The sequence below is a fragment of the Cajanus cajan genome, chromosome 11, assembly GCF_000230855.2.
Source record: "Cajanus cajan strain Asha chromosome 11, NIPB_CcT2T_4, whole genome shotgun sequence".
Classification (NCBI taxonomy): Eukaryota; Viridiplantae; Streptophyta; class Magnoliopsida; order Fabales; family Fabaceae; genus Cajanus; species Cajanus cajan.
The window spans coordinates 12,725,137-12,750,531 of record NC_138527.1 but is presented as its reverse complement, the minus strand read 5'-3'; the positions used below and the strand labels follow the sequence as shown (position 1 = coordinate 12,750,531).

The 25,395-nt window shown below is 28.7% G+C and overlaps 1 protein-coding gene across 8 annotated transcripts in view; it reads left to right on the top strand.

Moving 5' to 3' along the window:
- The first annotated feature begins 1,468 nt into the window (after positions 1–1,468).
- LOC109790786 (uncharacterized) overlaps positions 1,469–25,395 on the top strand; it is a 68,526-nt gene continuing 44,599 nt past the window's right edge. Inside the window, exons 1-3 of one of the 8 annotated variants that reach the window (XM_083067076.1) lie at positions 1,469–2,653; positions 2,891–2,993; positions 3,375–3,462. The gene's annotated coding sequence lies outside the window, so the exon portion shown is untranslated. Of the gene's footprint in view, positions 3,463–25,395 lie in introns of all 8 variants that reach the window. The other 7 variants (XM_083067071.1, XM_083067072.1, XM_083067075.1 and 4 more) reach the window with 7 other exon arrangements.

Here is a 25,395-nt window from a genome sequence, read left to right as displayed (position 1 = left end):
TATTTAATTTTAGCATCAAATTAATTAAATATAATAAATAATGCTTTATCATACAATATTAATTTATTTATATATTATTTAAATATTTTATTAGTAACATTAATTAAATAATATATTAATTTAACACACACACATTCACACATATATATATAATTAATACTATATAATGAAAATATTATTTTATTTAAATTTTTATAAAAATATTACATTAACTATATTGATTAAATAATATCTTAACACTAGTATTTTATTTTATTATACCTATATATATTATTTTTATTTTGATATTTAACTTTAAAAATATTTTGTAAAGATAATAATGAAAATATTTTTTTAAGATATATATATATATATATATATATATATTTAATTTTAGTAAAATTTGAAATAATTTTTTAGAATAATAATTAAATACGTCAATTAAGAGATATATGATTAGAGTGTAACATGTTTAAAATTTTTAAGGGAAAAATGTTTATAAGAAGGAAGGATAGTGTGATATTTACATCTATGAGGGGATGTTAGTGTACATGATATTTTGGTGATAATTCTTTTTGTAAGAGAGGTTAACAAAACTTTAACGAAAAATTTAAAAAATGGGTGAGGTATTATACATTAAAATTTGTGAAAGGAAGGAACAATAATTTTTTAACATAATAAAGGAGGATAGTATAATACTTGTATCTCTCAAGAGAGTATGTCAACCCTGACTAATGAGTGTCCTTGCAGCTAAGATAGCCTTGCAACTAATTGATCATAATTTTAGTTTCTTCCATTAAAAAAATTCAAGCATTCAAAAATTTGATGTAGAAATTACATTTTGAACACTCATTCAAGGAACCTAATTTTTCTGTTGATTGTCTTTCCATATTTGGTTTTTTTGTCAATCAGATTTTATTTTGTTGAATTCGTATTCTTTCTTAATGATAACCACTACAAGAAATTCATTAAATAGAGACTGATATAGAGACCAAATTTATATAGTCACTTTAGCAACTTATTTAAATACTATTTTAGAGATTGATTATAGTTGGTCCCTAATTCAATCTCTATTGTTATTAATATTTTTAATGTAATTAGAGACCAAACTTTTAGTAGTTAATAGTTTAAAAAATATTATTTATTTAATTAGATACAACTTTTTTAGTCTCTAATTAAAATATAATTTGAGACAAAATTTTTGGTCACTATTAAAATACTTTAGAAACCAATATTTTAGTCTTAAGATGCACTAAAATTAGAGACTAAATTTTCTAGTTTCTAATTTAAATATTACTAGAGATTAATTTTTTGGTCACTATTAACTCAATTTAGATACCATTTTTTAGTATCTAATTGTTCTATATTAGAAACTAATGTATTAGTCTCTAATAAAAATGTAACAAGAAACTAATATTTCAATCATTGTTAAATTATTTTAGACACAAAAATATTTGATCTCTAATTAAAATACACTAATAAATAATAATTAATTTTTTATTCACTATTAGCTCATTTTAGATTTTCTTTAGTATCTAATACAAAAATATAATATACAACTAATTTTTCACTCATTGTTAATTTATTTTAGATAAATTAGACTCTAATTAAAATACACTAAAAATTGATATTTTTTTTGTCATTGTTAACTCATTTTAGAAACTATTTTTTTAAGTATATAATTAAAATTAATAAAATTAAAATATTAATATTATTTATATAATATTTTTTTTATAACTATCAAAGCCTAATCTTTAAATTTATATTTTATCTAACTTATCAAAACTCAAAATTTTCTAAAGTGTATGGCATGAATATATATTGATACCATTATTATCTGATTAATTATATACCAAAAAAACAAATTAAGAACCTAAAGCATTAAAGATCTAGCCGTGTAAGAGATGGGCTTCAAGGGCTACTAAATAATTTAATAATAATGAACAAAGGTAAACCTTTTGAAAAAAAATAAAAAAATGAAGCAAGACATTTTCGTTTTGAGACGAAGAGCCTCCACGAGAAACGAAACTACGCGTCGAATATAGGAGCAAATATAGGAGCATCCGCGATTTCTTCTTGTCCACGTGTGGAGTGTTCATCTTTAAACCCTCACCCTCACCTTTACCTTCTAATTTCGACTCTCATGTTTAGGTCGCTGAGGGTGTTTGAGCTTGTGGAATTTGTGGTGGAGGTAGAGGATGATGAGGAGGTCAATTGGATTTCGTGTTTTCCCGAGACCCAAACCAATATGGAGTCTCTTGTGTTCGATTGCGTTGAGTGTCCTATTAATTTCGAGGCTTTGGAGGCTTTGGTGGCTAGGTCACCTTCCTTGAAGAAGCTTCGTTTGAACCGATGTGTCTTCATGGCTCAGCTTTACTGGTTAATGGTTCAGGCTCCGTAGCTTACTCACCTTGGAACCGACTCATTCAGTGCTACGGAGGGTGCGCTGGTTTCTGATCAAGAGTTGGATTATGCTGCCGCATTTGAGCTTTACTGATTAATGATTATATTATGCCATTGTGTGTTTTGATTGTATTCTTGTGGATTTGAATTTTGATTTGGGGCAGATTGGTGTTTGGATGTTGTTCTTGTACAGGTGCTTGATTCGATATGCGATGAAGGGCTTCAGGCAGTGGCTGTGGCTTGCAAGGACTTTATAAAGAGATTAACATAAGTGAGATTCAATTAGTTCTTTATGTATACAAAGTCGATTTTTGAAGTGTTAGCAAATATCAAAATACGGTGTCATGTTTTAATCAGGAAAAAATTGACTTGAGAAACGAAAATAAAAATATTTTTTGTCTCTATACATGTGTGTTTGATGTCAATACTGAATATATAATATTTTCTCTTATTTTGGTTGAAGGATGTGATTTTTTAAAATACTTTCACAGAGATATGGTTTTTGCAGTTATTAATGGACTTAATGGAACCAAAACAATTCTGGCTTTTTCCTTACTGTATCTCCTGATTCGATACAATTAGTTGCTGAACATGCAGCCAAGAATAACAAGGTTTGATATCAATAGAACTTGGCATTCCCATTTTACTAGCAGTTTTGGAGATCAAGTATTTTATTCCTGTATGCAGTTCTTCATAATGAACCTTTCTGCTCCCTTTATTTGTGAGTTCTTCAAGGATGAACAGGAGAAATTTTTGCCGTAAGGATCCTTTTCTGTTAAATTCAAATAAGGAAAAATTTACATGTTGATCTTACCGATATCCATTCCGGGATTCAGACATATGGACTACATTTTTGGAAATGAGATTGAAGCAAGAACATTTTCTAAAGTTCATGGCTGGGAGGGAATCCTTGCATAACAGATCTGTAGGGTCGTAGTTTTGGTTTCAAGTTTTAATTTGTTATCTATTTTGACTCTTTTCCTATTGACTAGATTGATAATGTCGAGGAAATAGCTTTAAAGATTTCCTAGTGGCCAAAGGCATCAGGAACACACAAAAGAATTACCGTTATCACACAAGGTGCAGATCCTATTTGTCTTGCTAAGGATGGGAAAGTTAAGTTGTATCCTGTGATACTATTACCTAAAGAAAAATTAGTTGACACAAATGGAGCAGATATAATACAACCTATTGCTTTTAGTATTTAAATATTAAACCAAGTTATATGTGCAATTGAGTTTATGGGAATTTGGTGTGCTCATAAAATACGTGCAAGTTATAAAATTTAGAATTTGATAAAATTAATAGAGAATTCACACATATAATTCTTTTGCAATCTAAATGCTAATAAGCTTTCATGTCTTTGGTTAAATATATATTTAATCTCTCATAATTATGTCCTTACCTTGAAGAAAGGTATACCTCTCAACCTTTGGATATATATATATATATATATATATATTTAGGCATCAGGGCGCTCATTTATGCGGAAAAAGAAGAGAAGAGAAGATAAGAATTATAAGAACAAATTTACAAAATCTTCTAAATATTCAAAATTACCACTTGAAAGAAGAAATATGCTAATAAAGTTATTATATTCTTCATCACTGTTAATTTCTTGATTATATATATAAACAGGAATTAAAAATGAAATTTCATAAAAATAAAATTCGATAATTACAAAAGATTCAAAGAGATTATAATTATCATACAGATGTACATGTGCAAAACCATCAATAAAATATTTAAGCATTATTATTAAACTTACAAATTTTTACAGACTCATTTCAAGGCTGGGCGTCTTAACTATGAAGGAGACTCAAAGGAAGATAGAGGTTTTAAGGCTCAGGAGAGCTGTGTCCTCTTACTCCGAATGAATACTCTTTTATAGATGAGAAAAGAGCCTCACGACTTAAAGCAACACATCCTATACATACACGTGTTGCAATCTAAGAAAAAGAAATTACAACTGGCAAGCCTTTACTTTCGGCTGCCGACACAAACGACAAACTAAAGAAAGCATCTTTTGGGCGACGTGGGAGAAAAGGGACCCACGACTTCTTACTCAGATGCACTAAACTATTCTTCAATAGTATTCCAGTACTGATCTTCATCTGATTTTATCTTCAATTTTTCCAAGATACGTTGCACTTGTTCATTCATTTTCTTCTTATTTTGCATACTTTGTTTTTCAGGATGTTCTTCAACATTTTTCTTAATTAAAACAATCTTTTCAGATGATTGCTATAAATTAAGAAAATCAATTTCTTCATCTTCTTCAGGCTTCTGAGCCATTTGGATGGCATAACAATCTTCAACTTCTTCTTCGTCTTCAGAGTCTGAACCCAAGGAAGATAAGGCTTCCATCAGTTTTTTCTTCAAGAGCGTCTTCTCTTCTTTGGATGAGGAAAATTTCTCTAAATTTTCAGATGTTAGAGATTCTCCTATTTTCAATTTGGGCTGGACCTTATATGATGATGTTTGAAGGCCCATTGTTTTCCATTTTTGAAAACGATCTTCAACATATTTTACTTCAAATTTTTTCCACCAAAAAACTTTTGTTTTTCTACAAATAGTTTTCGGGTAGGTTTCTTCTTTGTGTTGATGAACTTCAAGAAGATGGGCCATGAGCCAACTAATTCCCATGGCTGAACAGAATTTTATTAATCTGAGATGGGGTAATTCTTTTGGGGTAAGAACTTTATATTTTCGGTATATAGTCAAAACATTTTCAGGTATGATAGATTGGACTGGGCTGATTTTAAAGAACCAATCTACAAACCAATTGGGAATTGAACTAGGTAATTCATTTTTAAAGGAAATGTACCAGGAATGTTTTGGGTTATTTTCAAGGAGAATATATGACCAGGCCTTTTGATAATCAAAATATGAATATGAAGGAGGATCGAAAGGTCTGGAAAAGGTTTTTTCTGTGAAGGGATGGGTCTTCCAATCAAGGTAAGAGAGGACCTTGATAATTCTTAATTTTGAATAATTTACTATAGAAGGATCTCGGGTATCTGATACAGGAGTTATTTCAACAGAACCTGTATCTATTAAAATAAATTGATAAAACTTTTTATTTTTCTTTAAATTTTCATTTTTTGGGATCCAACTCCATTTAGGAGGAGCTAGACTTTGCATAATCTTCCATGGATCTTCTTCAGTCCAGTGATCTTCAAGAGTAACCACATGTTCACAATTTTCTAAAATATGAAATTCTTTAGGGATATTTTTGGTGGTAGAGGAAGTGGCCTTTTCAGGGGTTTTTGGTGTATGGGCTAATACAGTAAATTTGTTTTCAAGAGGGGTCTTCAGAGTATTTGGGAGTTTTCTAGTCTGGTTTAAATATGAGGGGGAGAAGTCATCTAGCGAAAGGCTAGATGGCCCAGATTTTTCAGGAGGATTGGGCTGAGAGCCCATTTTCTTTATGGGGTTCGACATAAACGGAGCCCTGCAAAAATTCTCTTGTTAAAAAGTCTGGTATAGAATTATTCTTTCCTTTTATAAATTCAATTTCAAAATCAAAACAAGATATTAAACTTTGCCATCTGGCAAAAATTTGTTTAGAAACCAGGTTTTTAACATCTTTTTCTAAAACTTCTTTTGCAGATTTACAATCTATTCGTAAAAGAAATTTTTTATTTATTAAATCATGCTGAAATTTATTCATGCATAAGACAATGCTCAAAATTTCTTTTTTAATAGTACTATATTTGGATTGGGCTGGGTTCCATATACCCGAATGATATTTTATTATTTGTTCAGGGTGGTTATCTATTTTTTGTTTTAATATTCCTCCATACCCTTGGTCCGAAGCATCTGTTTCTACTATTAGTTGGGCTTCAGGGTGTGGTATTCCTAGACAAGGTAAGGTTTTCACTTGGGCTTTTACTTCTTGAACTATTCTTGTTAATTCGGGGGTCCAAGGTTTTGGATTTTTTCTTAACCTATTATAAAGGGGTTTACAAAGAATTCTTATATTAGGGATAAAATCTGCTACATAATTTACACATCCCAAAAATCTTTGTAATTGAGTCTTATCTTTTATTTCATTGGGAAATTTTTCAGAAAATTCAATACTTCTTTTAATAGGAGTTATTGTTCCTTGATATATATCATGACCCAAAAATCTTATTTTTGTTTGAGCCAATTTTATTTTCTTTTGAGATATTACCATTCCATTTTTCTTGATTAAATTCTTAAATATTCTTAAATGTTTCATATGTTGTTCAATAGATTCTGAAAAAATTAACACATCGTCTATATAGACTAATGCAAATTTTGAATAAGGATTTATGATAGTATTCATTATATTTTGGAATTCTGATGGAGCATTTTTAAGTCCCATGGGCATTACATTCCACTCGTATTGACCAAAAGGAACTACAAATGCAGTTTTATACTTTTCTGATTCTTTTACTTTTATTTGATAATATCCACTTTTCATATCAAATTTTGAAAATATTGTTGCATTATAAATTCTATTTATTAATTCTGATTTATTAGGTAAAGGATATCTTATCCATTTTAATGCTTTATTTAAAGGTTTATAATTTATGACCATTCTTGGTTCTCCTCTTTCTATTTCCGAAGCATTTTGGACATAAAATGCTGCGCAACTCCAAGGAGATTTACTAGGCCTTATTAATTTTTTATCTAAAAATTGTTGAATTTCTTTTCTACAATATTCAAGAGTTTCTTTATTTAATTGTACAGGTTTGGCTTTGGTAGGAATGTCTTTTTCAGAAAAATCATCTTCATATGGTAATTCAACTTCGAAATAATGCCGTTCCCAAAAAGCATTAGGAACTTCAGAGCAAATTTCTTTCACTATTTCTTTTTCGATATTTTCAAATTCTTTTTTGATTTTAGGATTTTTTAATTTTTCTTCTATTTGTTTATATTTTACCTCAGTTTTTAACAGATTAATTTGTTTAGTTTTAGCTTCTATTCTTGTTAAAAAATTTTCTTCATTTAAGTCTTTTAAATTGTTAATATTTTTATTTTTAACAGGTTTTATGAATTCAAATAGAAGGTCTTTAAATTTTATCCCTTCTTGAGAAACTTCAAAAGGATATATTTGAGTAAGGAATGGAGTTCCTAAAATCATTTCTTCATTAATATCTGGAGTTAGTATGAAAGTATTTTTAAAACATTTTCCTTTATTACAAATATGAGCATTAGAAAGCTTATATTTAACTTTTAGTTTATTCGAATTTGCTGCTCTTACCTTTTGAACAGTTTTTTCATAATATTGAGTAGGTATCATACCTTCTCGTAAGCAATTTAAATCTGCTCCAGAGTCAACTAGAGCTATAAAATCTTTATGAAAATTTTTCCCGATTTTTAAACTTATTTTAATATGCCACTTTTGTTGACTGATTTTAATTTGACTTATCGAAGGTTGATTTTCGATTGTATAAGGTTGAGGATTTAATTTTTCAAGAATTTCTTTTATCTGTTCCTTTTGTTGATAATTTTCTTGAGTTATTTCAATCATTTTGGTTTTAATATTGATTATTTCAGTTTTTAAATCTTTTATTTCTTTTTGTAAGTCATTAATAGTTACAGGTATTTCTTTTAGAGAAGCTTTCTTTACTATTTGTGCAAAATCATATCCTTCAAACTCAGGTTTGGAGGTAGATTCGTCACGATTTTCTTCTAAAATTAAGTCTTTTAATTTATTTAAATATTCTATTTTATCTTCTTCGTTGATTATTTTATCTACCATTTCTAAAGCTATTTTGATTTCAGCATTTATTACATTGATATTAAATGCACAAGAACAAGGATTTTCCTCACATTCGCATTCACTCTCTTCTTCACTAGAAGTTTCTATATTCTCTAAATATTCTTCCTCACTTGTTTCCTCTTCACTTTCAGATTCATATAAAAGTATTTTCTCAATTTGTTCTTTTAATTCATTTGTCATATTTAGGTTATTTATTTTTTCTTTAACTCTACAATCTTTTTTCATATGACCATATCTTCCACATTTAAAACAAACTATTCCTTTATTTTTATTAGAAAAATTTGATTTTTTAGTAAAATTTTTATTATTATTATTATTATTATTATTATTTGAAAATTTTCTCTTCCTAAAGGGTGAATTATTTTTCTTTACAAAATTGTTTCGTCTTTTAAAAGGTTTTCTAAACTTCTTTTTAATTTTCCTAGAGGGTGGTACTAACCCTTCGTACCCATATTGAGCACAGAAGTTTCCTAACTCTTTTATTCCACTTTCTTTCTGCCTTTTCATTTGTTTTTCTAATTTCATATTATTACAAATTTCTAAAGCAGTATTTTTTATTACAGCTATTATTCGTCCATAAGTTAATTCAGACAAATTTTCAGGATATAAGGTATTTAATTTTTCTCTAACTTTTGTGGCAAAGACTGGGGGCAATCCTGCAATAAATTTTTCTTTCCAAAATTTTTCTTTACAATCTTCCCTAGTCATAATCATTATTATGAAGTTATCTACGTACCATATAAAGTCTCCTAAAGTGGGACACCTTAGATTATGTAGAAGAATATTCGTTTTAGTATCAAATACAGTTGAATCTCCCATAAAGCTTTGAATTATAGTTATTATTAAGGTTTCTACCTTTAAGGGAGTTCCATCCTCAGATTTTACTACTGTTAAAATATAATTTCTTTGATCAGAAGAGAGATAATTATCCCACCATCCTTTTAGTGCTCCTGTAAATCCAGCTATTAACAATTTAACAGTTTGTTGTTCACTATGTTTTGCTCTATATGCTGAAGCGGCCATGGACATTTCATGGGTTTTTCTTAAGATTTGATGTTCTGTCATCCCATCTATATTCCATTCAGAGATTCCTTCACCATTAAAGGAGGAAGGACTTTCTAAATTCCATTCTTCGAATTGTATATCTGGAAGGGTTGGCCTTTGATAATAATTTCTAGTGGTAGGCATATTATGAGTAGTTTGTGTTTCAGTAAATTTTCTTTGTATTTTAAGTATATTATCTTCTAAATCTTCTATATCTAAATTACCTATTTCTTCTTGAGGGATATCAAGTATATTGATATTTTTTATATTTAATTTTTCTAATTTTTTATTTATTTCTGACAATAAATTGTCTGTGTTGTTTCCTAATTTAAATTCTTTATATTCTTTATCTGTAAATCTAGTGGGAGTAATTAAAGATCTTTCTAAAGGTTTTATTCCTAAAGGATTTTTATCCGTACTTTCTAGTTTTTCTTCATAAACTTTTAAAGCTACTTGATGTATTAATTGATTAGTATAATTTATTTGACTATGAATATTCTGAATATCTAATACTGTGGGATTTTCATCTAGATTTCTTCTTCCTATCATTTTAAAGGGTGATGCTACTACTTCCTTATTTTCTATATTTGGAAATTTAACTTCTTCTAAAGGGGGTATTTCACTTATTTTTTCTCCTGATTTAGTTTTCCATATTTTAGTAGCATTTTTTAGAACATTAACAGTTAAATTTTTAAAACAGTTTTCTTCAAACCATAAGAAATATGGAATATTTTCTTGAATTTCTTCTAGATGTTTATAGTATTGTTCTCTAAGAGTTTTTAATTCTTCTTGGGTAAATGTTTCAAAAAACCATTTTCTTTTTTCTTTATTTTCTTCGGCTAAAAATTCTTGTTTTAATAAATTTTTATTTATTTCGAATTTATTAATAACATTTATAGTAGAATCTATATTTTCTTCTTCAGCAAGTTCAGTTTGTGATGGAGAGTTATGAGTTTTTATTTCTTCCCAAGTATATTCTGGGGTTGGGACCGTATGGTTTGGTCTAATTCCTTTTAAATTCATGTTTTTATGATATATTAAGCTTGATCTATCTAATGATCTTCTAGCAGTATGAAAAGTATTAGGGGATGCCCTAGAGCTTTCTCCTATTCTTAAAGAATTTATTCTTCTTAAAGGGGCAAAAGAAACTTCAACAGTTCCTGATTTATATTCTACGATTTCTTCTACTTCTACTGGTTCTGGGGGTTCTGGTTTTAATATTTCTTCTATCCTCCATTTTAGTCCAGTTGTTATTTCATTATGTTTTAAGGTTTTTGGTATTACTGCACTTATTTTTTCAGGATTTACTAATAACATGGTAGTTTCATTCTTCGGATTCATTAATAAGGCTTTAGGAGCCAACTGAGTTTTCATTACTTTATAATATATTCTATAAAGTATTGCTATAGGGTATGAATTTTCATTCCATTTATTTTCTTGTATTTTGACATCTAATATTAAATTATTATCGGTATGGTGAAAACTTTTAAGTGCTATTGAATAATTTGGATAGTTATTAATATATGCTGGTCCATTATGCAAATTTGTTTCAAACATAGCCAATATCTGATTTTCAAGTTCAGTAGGCCTATTATCTCTTAAAGCTACGAATATAGGAGTATCCATGCCTAACCTAAACAAAGGTTTAATAGCAATTTGAATAGAACCTATATGCATATATTTATAATTTTTAATATGTTCAGCTATTAAGGCTTTTGTTATTAAAGGGATTTGTTCATGACTTGTTTTAAGATCAATTTCTTTATCTACTGTTTTTATAACATATTCAGAGGTAAATTTTGAAGTCCATTCTTTTTCATATATACTAGAGATTTTCAATTTTGGAAGGGTCCACCTATTTAACTGGTTTTCTATTTCTGGGATTATTAATTCATGTTGTAATAACTGATTCATATTATTCTCTTCATCATTTTTCATATCTTCTTCTAACTTGTCTTTTCCTTTGAATATTTTTATTACCCTTTCCATCCTATCACACAAGTAGTCTAACGGGAACACCTCGGGTTTTACTGCCTCTCACTAGGTCTTACTACCACTCTCCGGCTTACCAACGTTTCCACTACCCACAATGAACTAGGCAAAGTTGGGATAATAAATTATTCTAGGGAAATTTCAAAGTCAAAAGATGATATTCAAATGATGCAGAAAACAAATATGTTTCAATTATTCAACAGAATTAATATTCTCAGAACTTATATTTCCCAGTAATGGTGGCTGAGCCTCCAAGTTAGGTCAATATAAGAACTTTAAATATTAACACTATATTAGCCAAAAATTTTCAGGTTTTTGGCTCTGATACCATTTAGGCATCAGGGCGCTCATTTATGCGGAAAAAGAAGAGAAGAGAAGATAAGAATTATAAGAACAAATTCTAGTGAAGAAGAGAGTGAATGCGAATGTGAGGAAAATCCTTGTTCTTGTGCATTTAATATCAATGTAATAAATGCTGAAATCAAAATAGCTTTAGAAATGGTAGATAAAATAATCAACGAAGAAGATAAAATAGAATATTTAAATAAATTAAAAGACTTAATTTTAGAAGAAAATCGTGACGAATCTACCTCCAAACCTGAGTTTGAAGGATATGATTTTGCACAAATAGTAAAGAAAGCTTCTCTAAAAGAAATACCTGTAACTATTAATGACTTACAAAAAGAAATAAAAGATTTAAAAACTGAAATAATCAATATTAAAACCAAAATGATTGAAATAACTCAAGAAAATTATCAACAAAAGGAACAGATAAAAGAAATTCTTGAAAAATTAAATCCTCAACCTTATACAATCGAAAATCAACCTTCGATAAGTCAAATTAAAATCAGTCAACAAAAGTGGCATATTAAAATAAGTTTAAAAATCGGGAAAAATTTTCATAAAGATTTTATAGCTCTAGTTGACTCTGGAGCAGATTTAAATTGCTTACGAGAAGGTATGATACCTACTCAATATTATGAAAAAACTGTTCAAAAGGTAAGAGCAGCAAATTCGAATAAACTAAAAGTTAAATATAAGCTTTCTAATGCTCATATTTGTAATAAAGGAAAATGTTTTAAAAATACTTTCATACTAACTCCAGATATTAATGAAGAAATGATTTTAGGAACTCCATTCCTTACTCAAATATATCCTTTTGAAGTTTCTCAAGAAGGGATAAAATTTAAAGACCTTCTATTTGAATTCATAAAACCTGTTAAAAATAAAAATATTAACAATTTAAAAGACTTAAATGAAGAAAATTTTTTAACAAGAATAGAAGCTAAAACTAAACAAATTAATCTGTTAAAAACTGAGGTAAAATATAAACAAATAGAAGAAAAATTAAAAAATCCTAAAATCAAAAAAGAATTTGAAAATATCGAAAAAGAAATAGTGAAAGAAATTTGCTCTGAAGTTCCTAATGCTTTTTGGGAACGGCATTATTTCGAAGTTGAATTACCATATGAAGATGATTTTTCTGAAAAAGACATTCCTACCAAAGCCAAACCTGTACAATTAAATAAAGAAACTCTTGAATATTGTAGAAAAGAAATTCAACAATTTTTAGATAAAAAATTAATAAGGCCTAGTAAATCTCCTTGGAGTTGCGCAGCATTTTATGTCCAAAATGCTTCGGAAATAGAAAGAGGAGAACCAAGAATGGTCATAAATTATAAACCTTTAAATAAAGCATTAAAATGGATAAGATATCCTTTACCTAATAAATCAGAATTAATAAATAGAATTTATAATGCAACAATATTTTCAAAATTTGATATGAAAAGTGGATATTATCAAATAAAAGTAAAAGAATCAGAAAAGTATAAAACTGCATTTGTAGTTCCTTTTGGTCAATACGAGTGGAATGTAATGCCCATGGGACTTAAAAATGCTCCATCAGAATTCCAAAATATAATGAATACTATCATAAATCCTTATTCAAAATTTGCATTAGTCTATATAGACGATGTGTTAATTTTTTCAGAATCTATTGAACAACATATGAAACATTTAAGAATATTTAAGAATTTAATCAAGAAAAATGGAATGGTAATATCTCAAAAGAAAATAAAATTGGCTCAAACAAAAATAAGATTTTTGGGTCATGATATATATCAAGGAAAATAACTCCTATTAAAAGAAGTATTGAATTTTCTGAAAAATTTCCCAATGAAATAAAAGATAAGACTCAATTACAAAGATTTTTGGGATGTGTAAATTATGTAGCAGATTTTATCCCTAATATAAGAATTCTTTGTAAACCCCTTTATAATAGGTTAAGAAAAAATCCAAAACCTTGGACCCCCGAATTAACAAGAATAGTTCAAGAAGTAAAAGCCCAAGTGAAAACCTTACCTTGTCTAGGAATACCACACCCTGAAGCCCAACTAATAGTAGAAACAGATGCTTCGGACCAAGGGTATGGAGGAATATTAAAACAAAAAATAGATAACCACCCTGAACAAATAATAAAATATCATTCGGGTATATGGAACCCAGCCCAATCCAAATATAGTACTATTAAAAAAGAAATTTTGAGCATTGTCTTATGCATGAATAAATTTCAGCATGATTTAATAAATAAAAAATTTCTTTTACGAATAGATTGTAAATCTGCAAAAGAAGTTTTAGAAAAAGATGTTAAAAACCTGGTTTCTAAACAAATTTTTGCCAGATGGCAAAGTTTAATATCTTGTTTTGATTTTGAAATTGAATTTATAAAAGGAAAGAATAATTCTATACCAGACTTTTTAACAAGAGAATTTTTGCAGGGCTCCGTTTATGTCGAACCCCATAAAGAAAATGGGCTCTCAGCCCAATCCTCCTGAAAAATCTGGGCCATCTAGCCTTTCGCTAGATGACTTCTCCCCCTCATATTTAAACCAGACTAGAAAACTCCCAAATACTCTGAAGACCCCTCTTGAAAACAAATTTACTGTATTAGCCCATACACCAAAAACCCCTGAAAAGGCCACTTCCTCTACCACCAAAAATATCCCTAAAGAATTTCATATTTTAGAAAATTGTGAACATGTGGTTACTCTTGAAGATCACTGGACTGAAGAAGATCCATGGAAGATTATGCAAAGTCTAGCTCCTCCTAAATGGAGTTGGATCCCAAAAAATGAAAATTTAAAGAAAAATAAAAAGTTTTATCAATTTATTTTAATAGATACAGGTTCTGTTGAAATAACTCCTGTATCAGATACCCGAGATCCTTCTATAGTAAATTATTCAAAATTAAGAATTATCAAGGTCCTCTCTTACCTTGATTGGAAGACCCATCCCTTCACATAAAAAACCTTTTCCAGACCTTTCGATCCTCCTTCATATTCATATTTTGATTATCAAAAGGCCTGGTCATATATTCTCCTTGAAAATAACCCAAAACATTCCTGGTACATTTCCTTTAAAAATGAATTACCTAGTTCAATTCCCAATTGGTTTGTAGATTGGTTCTTTAAAATCAGCCCAGTCCAATCTATCATACCTGAAAATGTTTTGACTATATACCGAAAATATAAAGTTCTTACCCCAAAAGAATTACCCCATCTCAGATTAATAAAATTCTGTTCAGCCATGGGAATTAGTTGGCTCATGGCCCATCTTCTTGAAGTTCATCAACACAAAGAAGAAACCTACCCGAAAACTATTTGTAGAAAAACAAAAGTTTTTTGGTGGAAAAAATTTGAAGTAAAATATGTTGAAGATCGTTTTCAAAAATGGAAAACAATGGGCCTTCAAACATCATCATATAAGGTCCAGCCCAAATTGAAAATAGGAGAATCTCTAACATCTGAAAATTTAGAGAAATTTTCCTCATCCAAAGAAGAGAAGACGCTCTTGAAGAAAAAACTGATGGAAGCCTTATCTTCCTTGGGTTCAGACTCTGAAGACGAAGAAGAAGTTGAAGATTGTTATGCCATCCAAATGGCTCAGAAGCCTGAAGAAGATGAAGAAATTGATTTTCTTAATTTATAGCAATCATCTGAAAAGATTGTTTTAATTAAGAAAAATGTTGAAGAACATCCTAAAAACAAAGTATGCAAAATAAGAAGAAAATGCATGAACAAGTGCAACGTATCTTGGAAAAATTGAAGATAAAATCAGATGAAGATCAGTACTGGAATACTATTGAAGAATAGTTTAGTGCATCTGAGTAAGAAGTCGTGGGTCCCTTTTCTCCCACGTCGCCCAAAAGATGCTTTCTTTAGTTTGTCGTTTGTGTCGGCAGCCGAAAGTAAAGGCTTGCCAGTTGTAATTTCTTTTTCTTAGATTGCAACACGTGTATGTATAGGATGTGTTGCTTTAAGTCGTGAGGCTCTTTTCTCATCTATAAAAGAGTATTCATTCGGAGTAAGAGGACACAGCTCTCCTGAGCCTTAAAACCTCTATCTTCCTTTGAGTCTCCTTCATAGTTAAGACGCCCAGCCTTGAAATGAGTCTGTAAAAATTTGTAAGTTTAATAATAATGCTTAAATATTTTATTGATGGTTTTGCACATGTACATCTGTATGATAATTATAATCTCTTTGAATCTTTTGTAATTATCGAATTTTATTTTTATGAAATTTCATTTTTAATTCCTGTTTATATATATAATCAAGAAATTAACAGTGATGAAGAATATAATAACTTTATTAGCATATTTCTTCTTTCAAATGGTAATTTTGAATATTTAGAAGATTTTGTAAATTTGTTCTTATAATTCTTATCTTCTCTTCTCTTCTTTTTCCGCATAAATACCATTTAGGCATCAGGGCGCTCATTTATGCGGAAAAAGAAGAGAAGAGAAGATAAGAATTATAAGAACAAATTTACAAAATCTTCTAAATATTCAAAATTACCACTTGAAAGAAGAAATATGCTAATAAAGTTATTATATTCTTCATCACTGTTAATTTCTTGATTATATATATAAACAGGAATTAAAAATGAAATTTCATAAAAATAAAATTCGATAATTACAAAAGATTCAAAGAGATTATAATTATCATACAGATGTACATGTGCAAAACCATCAATAAAATATTTAAGCATTATTATTAAACTTACAAATTTTTACAGACTCATTTCAAGGCTGGGCGTCTTAACTATGAAGGAGACTCAAAGGAAGATAGAGGTTTTAAGGCTCAGGAGAGTTGTGTCCTCTTACTCCGAATGAATACTCTTTTATAGATGAGAAAAGAGCCTCACGACTTAAAGCAACACATCCTATACATACACGTGTTGCAATCTAAGAAAAAGAAATTACAACTGGCAAGCCTTTACTTTCGGCTGCCGACACAAACGACAAACTAAAGAAAGCATCTTTTGGGCGACGTGGGAGAAAAGGGACCCACGACTTCTTACTCAGATGCACTAAACTATTCTTCAATAGTATTCCAGTACTGATCTTCATCTGATTTTATCTTCAATTTTTCCAAGATACGTTGCACTTGTTCATTCATTTTCTTCTTATTTTGCATACTTTGTTTTTCAGGATGTTCTTCAACATTTTTCTTAATTAAAACAATCTTTTCAGATGATTGCTATAAATTAAGAAAATCAATTTCTTCATCTTCTTCAGGCTTCTGAGCCATTTGGATGGCATAACAATCTTCAACTTCTTCTTCGTCTTCAGAGTCTGAACCCAAGGAAGATAAGGCTTCCATCAGTTTTTTCTTCAAGAGCGTCTTCTCTTCTTTGGATGAGGAAAATTTCTCTAAATTTTCAGATGTTAGAGATTCTCCTATTTTCAATTTGGGCTGGACCTTATATGATGATGTTTGAAGGCCCATTGTTTTCCATTTTTGAAAACGATCTTCAACATATTTTACTTCAAATTTTTTCCACCAAAAAACTTTTGTTTTTCTACAAATAGTTTTCGGGTAGGTTTCTTCTTTGTGTTGATGAACTTCAAGAAGATGGGCCATGAGCCAACTAATTCCCATGGCTGAACAGAATTTTATTAATCTGAGATGGGGTAATTCTTTTGGGGTAAGAACTTTATATTTTCGGTATATAGTCAAAACATTTTCAGGTATGATAGATTGGACTGGGCTGATTTTAAAGAACCAATCTACAAACCAATTGGGAATTGAACTAGGTAATTCATTTTTAAAGGAAATGTACCAGGAATGTTTTGGGTTATTTTCAAGGAGAATATATGACCAGGCCTTTTGATAATCAAAATATGAATATGAAGGAGGATCGAAAGGTCTGGAAAAGGTTTTTTCTGTGAAGGGATGGGTCTTCCAATCAAGGTAAGAGAGGACCTTGATAATTCTTAATTTTGAATAATTTACTATAGAAGGATCTCGGGTATCTGATACAGGAGTTATTTCAACAGAACCTGTATCTATTAAAATAAATTGATAAAACTTTTTATTTTTCTTTAAATTTTCATTTTTTGGGATCCAACTCCATTTAGGAGGAGCTAGACTTTGCATAATCTTCCATGGATCTTCTTCAGTCCAGTGATCTTCAAGAGTAACCACATGTTCACAATTTTCTAAAATATGAAATTCTTTAGGGATATTTTTGGTGGTAGAGGAAGTGGCCTTTTCAGGGGTTTTTGGTGTATGGGCTAATACAGTAAATTTGTTTTCAAGAGGGGTCTTCAGAGTATTTGGGAGTTTTCTAGTCTGGTTTAAATATGAGGGGGAGAAGTCATCTAGCGAAAGGCTAGATGGCCCAGATTTTTCAGGAGGATTGGGCTGAGAGCCCATTTTCTTTATGGGGTTCGACATAAACGGAGCCCTGCAAAAATTCTCTTGTTAAAAAGTCTGGTATAGAATTATTCTTTCCTTTTATAAATTCAATTTCAAAATCAAAACAAGATATTAAACTTTGCCATCTGGCAAAAATTTGTTTAGAAACCAGGTTTTTAACATCTTTTTCTAAAACTTCTTTTGCAGATTTACAATCTATTCGTAAAAGAAATTTTTTATTTATTAAATCATGCTGAAATTTATTCATGCATAAGACAATGCTCAAAATTTCTTTTTTAATAGTACTATATTTGGATTGGGCTGGGTTCCATATACCCGAATGATATTTTATTATTTGTTCAGGGTGGTTATCTATTTTTTGTTTTAATATTCCTCCATACCCTTGGTCCGAAGCATCTGTTTCTACTATTAGTTGGGCTTCAGGGTGTGGTATTCCTAGACAAGGTAAGGTTTTCACTTGGGCTTTTACTTCTTGAACTATTCTTGTTAATTCGGGGGTCCAAGGTTTTGGATTTTTTCTTAACCTATTATAAAGGGGTTTACAAAGAATTCTTATATTAGGGATAAAATCTGCTACATAATTTACACATCCCAAAAATCTTTGTAATTGAGTCTTATCTTTTATTTCATTGGGAAATTTTTCAGAAAATTCAATACTTCTTTTAATAGGAGTTATTGTTCCTTGATATATATCATGACCCAAAAATCTTATTTTTGTTTGAGCCAATTTTATTTTCTTTTGAGATATTACCATTCCATTTTTCTTGATTAAATTCTTAAATATTCTTAAATGTTTCATATGTTGTTCAATAGATTCTGAAAAAATTAACACATCGTCTATATAGACTAATGCAAATTTTGAATAAGGATTTATGATAGTATTCATTATATTTTGGAATTCTGATGGAGCATTTTTAAGTCCCATGGGCATTACATTCCACTCGTATTGACCAAAAGGAACTACAAATGCAGTTTTATACTTTTCTGATTCTTTTACTTTTATTTGATAATATCCACTTTTCATATCAAATTTTGAAAATATTGTTGCATTATAAATTCTATTTATTAATTCTGATTTATTAGGTAAAGGATATCTTATCCATTTTAATGCTTTATTTAAAGGTTTATAATTTATGACCATTCTTGGTTCTCCTCTTTCTATTTCCGAAGCATTTTGGACATAAAATGCTGCGCAACTCCAAGGAGATTTACTAGGCCTTATTAATTTTTTATCTAAAAATTGTTGAATTTCTTTTCTACAATATTCAAGAGTTTCTTTATTTAATTGTACAGGTTTGGCTTTGGTAGGAATGTCTTTTTCAGAAAAATCATCTTCATATGGTAATTCAACTTCGAAATAATGCCGTTCCCAAAAAGCATTAGGAACTTCAGAGCAAATTTCTTTCACTATTTCTTTTTCGATATTTTCAAATTCTTTTTTGATTTTAGGATTTTTTAATTTTTCTTCTATTTGTTTATATTTTACCTCAGTTTTTAACAGATTAATTTGTTTAGTTTTAGCTTCTATTCTTGTTAAAAAAATTTCTTCATTTAAGTCTTTTAAATTGTTAATATTTTTATTTTTAACAGGTTTTATGAATTCAAATAGAAGGTCTTTAAATTTTATCCCTTCTTGAGAAACTTCAAAAGGATATATTTGAGTAAGGAATGGAGTTCCTAAAATCATTTCTTCATTAATATCTGGAGTTAGTATGAAAGTATTTTTAAAACATTTTCCTTTATTACAAATATGAGCATTAGAAAGCTTATATTTAACTTTTAGTTTATTCGAATTTGCTGCTCTTACCTTTTGAACAGTTTTTTCATAATATTGAGTAGGTATCATACCTTCTCGTAAGCAATTTAAATCTGCTCCAGAGTCAACTAGAGCTATAAAATCTTTATGAAAATTTTTCCCGATTTTTAAACTTATTTTAATATGCCACTTTTGTTGACTGATTTTAATTTGACTTATCGAAGGTTGATTTTCGATTGTATAAGGTTGAGGATTTAATTTTTCAAGAATTTCTTTTATCTGTTCCTTTTGTTGATAATTTTCTTGAGTTATTTCAATCATTTTGGTTTTAATATTGATTATTTCAGTTTTTAAATCTTTTATTTCTTTTTGTAAGTCATTAATAGTTACAGGTATTTCTTTTAGAGAAGCTTTCTTTACTATTTGTGCAAAATCATATCCTTCAAACTCAGGTTTGGAGGTAGATTCGTCACGATTTTCTTCTAAAATTAAGTCTTTTAATTTATTTAAATATTCTATTTTATCTTCTTCGTTGATTATTTTATCTACCATTTCTAAAGCTATTTTGATTTCAGCATTTATTACATTGATATTAAATGCACAAGAACAAGGATTTTCCTCACATTCGCATTCACTCTCTTCTTCACTAGAAGTTTCTATATTCTCTAAATATTCTTCCTCACTTGTTTCCTCTTCACTTTCAGATTCATATAAAAGTATTTTCTCAATTTGTTCTTTTAATTCATTTGTCATATTTAGGTTATTTATTTTTTCTTTAACTCTACAATCTTTTTTCATATGACCATATCTTCCACATTTAAAACAAACTATTCCTTTATTTTTATTAGAAAAATTTGATTTTTTAGTAAAATTTTTATTATTATTATTATTATTATTATTATTTGAAAATTTTCTCTTCCTAAAGGGTGAATTATTTTTCTTTACAAAATTGTTTCGTCTTTTAAAAGGTTTTCTAAACTTCTTTTTAATTTTCCTAGAGGGTGGTACTAACCCTTCGTACCCATATTGAGCACAGAAGTTTCCTAACTCTTTTATTCCACTTTCTTTCTGCCTTTTCATTTGTTTTTCTAATTTCATATTATTACAAATTTCTAAAGCAGTATTTTTTATTACAGCTATTATTCCTCCATAAGTTAATTCAGACAAATTTTCAGGATATAAGGTATTTAATTTTTCTCTAACTTTTGTGGCAAAGACTGGGGGCAATCCTGCAATAAATTTTTCTTTCCAAAATTTTTCTTTACAATCTTCCCTAGTCATAATCATTATTATGAAGTTATCTACGTACCATCTAAAGTCTCCTAAAGTGGGACACCTTAGATTATGTAGAAGAATATTCGTTTTAGTATCAAATACAGTTGAATCTCCCATAAAGCTTTGAATTATAGTTATTATTAAGGTTTCTACCATTAAGGGAGTTCCATCCTCAGATTTTACTACTGTTAAAATATAATTTCTTTGATCAGAAGAGAGATAATTATCCCACCATCCTTTTAGTGCTCCTGTAAATCCAGCTATTAACAATTTAACAGTTTGTTGTTCACTATGTTTTGCTCTATATGCTGAAGCGGCCATGGACATTTCATGGGTTTTTCTTAAGATTTGATGTTCTGTCATCCCATCTATATTCCATTCAGAGATTCCTTCACCATTAAAGGAGGAAGGACTTTCTAAATTCCATTCTTCGAATTGTATATCTGGAAGGGTTGGCCTTTGATAATAATTTCTAGTGGTAGGCATATTATGAGTAGTTTGTGTTTCAGTAAATTTTCTTTGTATTTTAAGTATATTATCTTCTAAATCTTCTATATCTAAATTACCTATTTCTTCTTGAGGGATATCAAGTATATTGATATTTTTTATATTTAATTTTTCTAATTTTTTATTTATTTCTGACAATAAATTGTCTGTGTTGTTTCCTAATTTAAATTCTTTATATTCTTTATCTGTAAATCTAGTGGGAGTAATTAAAGATCTTTCTAAAGGTTTTATTCCTAAAGGATTTTTATCCGTACTTTCTAGTTTTTCTTCATAAACTTTTAAAGCTACTTGATGTATTAATTGATTAGTATAATTTATTTGACTATGAATATTCTGAATATCTAATACTGTGGGATTTTCATCTAGATTTCTTCTTCCTATCATTTTAAAGGGTGATGCTACTACTTCCTTATTTTCTATATTTGGAAATTTAACTTCTTCTAAAGGGGGTATTTCACTTATTTTTTCTCCTGATTTAGTTTTCCATATTTTAGTAGCATTTTTTAGAACATTAACAGTTAAATTTTTAAAACAGTTTTCTTCAAACCATAAGAAATATGGAATATTTTCTTGAATTTCTTCTAGATGTTTATAGTATTGTTCTCTAAGAGTTTTTAATTCTTCTTGGGTAAATGTTTCAAAAAACCATTTTCTTTTTTCTTTATTTTCTTCGGCTAAAAATTCTTGTTTTAATAAATTTTTATTTATTTCGAATTTATTAATAACATTTATAGTAGAATCTATATTTTCTTCTTCAGCAAGTTCAGTTTGTGATGGAGAGTTATGAGTTTTTATTTCTTCCCAAGTATATTCTGGGGTTGGGACCGTATGGTTTGGTCTAATTCCTTTTAAATTCATGTTTTTATGATATATTAAGCTTGATCTATCTAATGATCTTCTAGCAGTATGAAAAGTATTAGGGGATGCCCTAGAGCTTTCTCCTATTCTTAAAGAATTTATTCTTCTTAAAGGGGCAAAAGAAACTTCAACAGTTCCTGATTTATATTCTACGATTTCTTCTACTTCTACTGGTTCTGGGGGTTCTGGTTTTAATATTTCTTCTATCCTCCATTTTAGTCCAGTTGTTATTTCATTATGTTTTAAGGTTTTTGGTATTACTGCACTTATTTTTTCAGGATTTACTAATAACATGGTAGTTTCATTCTTCGGATTCATTAATAAGGCTTTAGGAGCCAACTGAGTTTTCATTACTTTATAATATATTCTATAAAGTATTGCTATAGGGTATGAATTTTCATTCCATTTATTTTCTTGTATTTTGACATCTAATATTAAATTATTATCGGTATGGTGAAAACTTTTAAGTTCTATTGAATAATTTGGATAGTTATTAATATATGCTGGTCCATTATGCAAATTTGTTTCAAACATAGCCAATATCTGATTTTCAAGTTCAGTAGGCCTATTATCTCTTAAAGCTACGAATATAGGAGTATCCATGCCTAACCTAAACAAAGGTTTAATAGCAATTTGAATAGAACCTATATGCATATATTTATAATTTTTAATATGTTCAGCTATTAAGGCTTTTGTTATTAAAGGGATTTGTTCATGACTTGTTTTAAGATCAATTTCTTTATCTACTGTTTTTATAACATATTCAGAGGTAAATTTTGAAGTCCATTCTTTTTCATATATACTAGAGATTTTCAATTTTGGAAGGGTCCACCTATTTAACTGGTTTTCTATTTCTGGGATTATTAATTCATGTTGTAATAACTGATTCATATTATTCTCTTCATCATTTTTCATATCTTCTTCTAACTTGTCTTTTCCTTTGAATATTTTTATTACCCTTTCCATCCTATCACACAAGTAGTCTAACGGGAACACCTCGGGTTTTACTGCCTCTCACTAGGTCTTACTACCACTCTCCGGCTTACCAACGTTTCCACTACCCACAATGAACTAGGCAAAGTTGGGATAATAAATTATTCTAGGGAAATTTCAAAGTCAAAAGATGATATTCAAATGATGCAGAAAACAAATATGTTTCAATTATTCAACAGAATTAATATTCTCAGAACTTATATTTCCCAGTAATGGTGGCTGAGCCTCCAAGTTAGGTCAATATAAGAACTTTAAATATTAACACTATATTAGCCAAAAATTTTCAGGTTTTTGGCTCTGATACCATTTAGGCATCAGGGCGCTCATTTATGCGGAAAAAGAAGAGAAGAGAAGATAAGAATTATAAGAACAAATTCTAGTGAAGAAGAGAGTGAATGCGAATGTGAGGAAAATCCTTGTTCTTGTGCATTTAATATCAATGTAATAAATGCTGAAATCAAAATAGCTTTAGAAATGGTAGATAAAATAATCAACGAAGAAGATAAAATAGAATATTTAAATAAATTAAAAGACTTAATTTTAGAAGAAAATCGTGACGAATCTACCTCCAAACCTGAGTTTGAAGGATATGATTTTGCACAAATAGTAAAGAAAGCTTCTCTAAAAGAAATACCTGTAACTATTAATGACTTACAAAAAGAAATAAAAGATTTAAAAACTGAAATAATCAATATTAAAACCAAAATGATTGAAATAACTCAAGAAAATTATCAATAAAAGGAACAGATAAAAGAAATTCTTGAAAAATTAAATCCTCAACCTTATACAATCGAAAATCAACCTTCGATAAGTCAAATTAAAATCAGTCAACAAAAGTGGCATATTAAAATAAGTTTAAAAATCGGGAAAAATTTTCATAAAGATTTTATAGCTCTAGTTGACTCTGGAGCAGATTTAAATTGCTTACGAGAAGGTATGATACCTACTCAATATTATGAAAAAACTGTTCAAAAGGTAAGAGCAGCAAATTCGAATAAACTAAAAGTTAAATATAAGCTTTCTAATGCTCATATTTGTAATAAAGGAAAATGTTTTAAAAATACTTTCATACTAACTCCAGATATTAATGAAGAAATGATTTTAGGAACTCCATTCCTTACTCAAATATATCCTTTTGAAGTTTCTCAAGAAGGGATAAAAATTTAAAGACCTTCTATTTGAATTCATAAAACCTGTTAAAAATAAAAATATTAACAATTTAAAAGACTTAAATGAAGAAAATTTTTTAACAAGAATAGAAGCTAAAACTAAACAAATTAATCTGTTAAAAACTGAGGTAAAATATAAACAAATAGAAGAAAAATTAAAAAATCCTAAAATCAAAAAAGAATTTGAAAATATCGAAAAAGAAATAGTGAAAGAAATTTGCTCTGAAGTTCCTAATGCTTTTTGGGAACGGCATTATTTCGAAGTTGAATTACCATATGAAGATGATTTTTCTGAAAAAGACATTCCTACCAAAGCCAAACCTGTACAATTAAATAAAGAAACTCTTGAATATTGTAGAAAAGAAATTCAACAATTTTTAGATAAAAAATTAATAAGGCCTAGTAAATCTCCTTGGAGTTGCGCAGCATTTTATGTCCAAAATGCTTCGGAAATAGAAAGAGGAGAACCAAGAATGGTCATAAATTATAAACCTTTAAATAAAGCATTAAAATGGATAAGATATCCTTTACCTAATAAATCAGAATTAATAAATAGAATTTATAATGCAACAATATTTTCAAAATTTGATATGAAAAGTGGATATTATCAAATAAAAGTAAAAGAATCAGAAAAGTATAAAACTGCATTTGTAGTTCCTTTTGGTCAATACGAGTGGAATGTAATGCCCATGGGACTTAAAAATGCTCCATCAGAATTCCAAAATATAATGAATACTATCATAAATCCTTATTCAAAATTTGCATTAGTCTATATAGACGATGTGTTAATTTTTTCAGAATCTATTGAACAACATATGAAACATTTAAGAATATTTAAGAATTTAATCAAGAAAAATGGAATGGTAATATCTCAAAAGAAAATAAAATTGGCTCAAACAAAAATAAGATTTTTGGGTCATGATATATATCAAGGAACAATAACTC